Here is a 2474-nt window from a genome sequence, read left to right as displayed (position 1 = left end):
ATTTTTAAATTGGGTTGTCTTATTACTGAACTATAAGACTTTATGTATTCTTGATATAAGTCCTATGTCTGTGTGCATGTGTGTTTTCTCAGTGGTGTCTGTATTAGTTTCCTATTGATGCTGTAACTGGTTATCACAAACTTAGTGGCTAAAAAGCACACAGATTTATTGTGTTCTAGTTCTGGAGGTCAATTTCACCTCCTTTGATGGCTAAAATCAAGGTGTTGGCAGGGCAGCATTCTTCTTGGAGGTTTGAGATGAGCGTTGATTTACTTGTCTTTCCTAGTTTCTAGAGGCTGCATACACTATTTGGCTGGTGGCCCTGCATCATTGCAACCTCTACTTTCATCATCACATCTCCTCTCTGTCTCTGACCCTCCTGCCTCCCTCTTAAAAGGGTCTTTGTGATTATACTAGGCCCACTGGATAGCTCAGGAACATATCCCTATCTCAAGATTCGTAATTTAATCACATCTGTAAAGTCTCTATTACCATGTAAGGTAACATATTCACAGGTTCCAAGGTTAGGACATGGACATTTTGGGGAGGCCAATATTCAATCTACCACTGTGTCTTTCAATGAACACAAGTTTTTGTCTGTATTAGGGTTCTCCAGAGAAACTGAACCTGTAGGAGATATATCTATATATTTATGGAAAGAGATTTATTATAAGGAATTGGCTCATGGGATTATGGAAGCTGACAAGTCCTAAGATCTGCAGAGTTGGCAAGCTAGAGACCCAGGAAGAGCTGATGTTTCATTTCAAGTCTGAAGGCAGGAAAAAGTCATTGTCCCAGCTCAAAGGCAGGAAAGCAGGAGGAATCCTTTCTTACTCAAGAGAGAGTCAGCTTTTTTGTTCTATTCAGGCCTTCAACTGATTGGATGAGGTCCACCAACATTAGGGAGGGTAATCTACTTCACTCAATCTGTTGATTTAGATGTTAATCGCATCCAAAAATATCCTCATAGAAACATGGAGAATACTGGTTGACCAACTGGGCATCCCATGGCTCAGCCAAGTTGACACGTAAAATTAGCCATCACAAATCTATAGCCCATTTTGAATAAATTTCTGTATGTGGTGTGAGGTAAGAAGAACTGAGGTTTTTGTTTTGTTTTGTTTTTTCCAAATGGATATCCAGCCACTTCAGCACCATCTGTTGAAAATATTATCCTTTCCACATTGAAAACCTTGGCACCTATGTAGAAAAGCAACTAAATGGGTCTACATTTGAACTCTCCATTCGGTTTCATTCATCAATACGCCTATCCTATGCCAATATTTACTGCTGTAGCTTTTAAGTCTTAAAACCTGGTAGTATAGCTCTTCCAACTTTTTTCTTTTAAAACATATTTTGGTTTATTATGAGGCCTTTGCATTTCCATATAAATTTTAGAATATGTGTGTCAATTTCTATTTTTAAAAAGCCTGCTGGCTCTTGGAGGAAGACGCGGTCCCTGCAGCGGAGCCTCGGGCCACCGGCTCCCGCTCGTGACTCACCGCTGTTCGCTCTGGCCGAGGAACAAGTCGGTCAGGAAGCCACGCCGCAGCCATGGCTTTTAAAGATACCGGAAAGACTCCCGTGGAGGCCGAGGTGGCGATTCACGGCATGAGAATCACCCTCACCAGCCGCAGCGTGCAGTCTTTGGAGAAGGTATGTGCTGACCTGATCAGAAGTGCGAAGGAAAAGAATCTCAGAATGAAAGGACCGGTTCCGATGCCTACCAAGACTCCGAGAATATTCTCAGACTACAAGGAAAACTCCTTGTGGTGAAGGTTCTAAGACTTGCGATCGTTTCCAGATGAGGATCCACAAGCGACTCATCGACCTGCGCGGTCCCTCTGAGCTTGTCAAGCAGGTCACGTCCATCAGGACTGAGCCACGAGTCGAGGCTGAAGTCACCACTGCGGATGCTTAAATCAACGTTTTTCATAAATTGATAATCAGTTGTTGAAAAAAAAAAAGCCTACTGGTATTTTGACTGGGATTTCATTAAATCTATAGATCGATTTGGGGAGTATTGGCATCTTTAATATGAGTTCTTTTTTAAAGTAATATTCTAACTGTTAATAATCTGAGGGTCCTCATTGTTGATGCTATTCATAACAAATGATAATAAAAAGAAAAATAGCTCTAATTTACTGAACTCAGCCTTGTACAGGTACTCTATATAATTTCACTTAATAATCCCAACCATCTTATGAGATAGGTATTATTATCCCCGTTTTTAAAAATTTATAGATGAGGACTGATTCTGAGAGGTGACGTAACTTGCCTGAGGTTACAGTGTTAGCAAACAGCAGAGTTAGGATCTGAACCTATGGCTTCCTGACTCCAAAAATCCATCCCTTGTCTTCAAAAACACTATGGCTGTTTTATATTATATCTCTCGATCCCTACCTCCTCCTGTCCTGATTTCGCTCCCACCTAATTGACTCCTTAGTTAACATTTATTAAGCACCTACTATGGG

General features: G+C 41.0%; 1 pseudogene; it reads left to right on the top strand.

Annotated features, from left to right (window-relative positions):
* Positions 1–655: 655 nt before the first annotated feature.
* Positions 656–1979, top strand: LOC149750330 (small ribosomal subunit protein uS10 pseudogene; annotated as a pseudogene).
* Positions 1980–2474: the final 495 nt, after the last annotated feature.

This window comes from Delphinapterus leucas, chromosome 2 (assembly GCF_059928025.1).
Source record: "Delphinapterus leucas isolate spDelLeu-1000000601 "Yukka" chromosome 2, BTC_Dleu_Yukka2, whole genome shotgun sequence".
Classification (NCBI taxonomy): Eukaryota; Metazoa; Chordata; class Mammalia; order Artiodactyla; family Monodontidae; genus Delphinapterus; species Delphinapterus leucas.
Note: the sequence above shows the minus strand (reverse complement) of the source record. Positions and strands in the feature narration are given on the sequence as shown.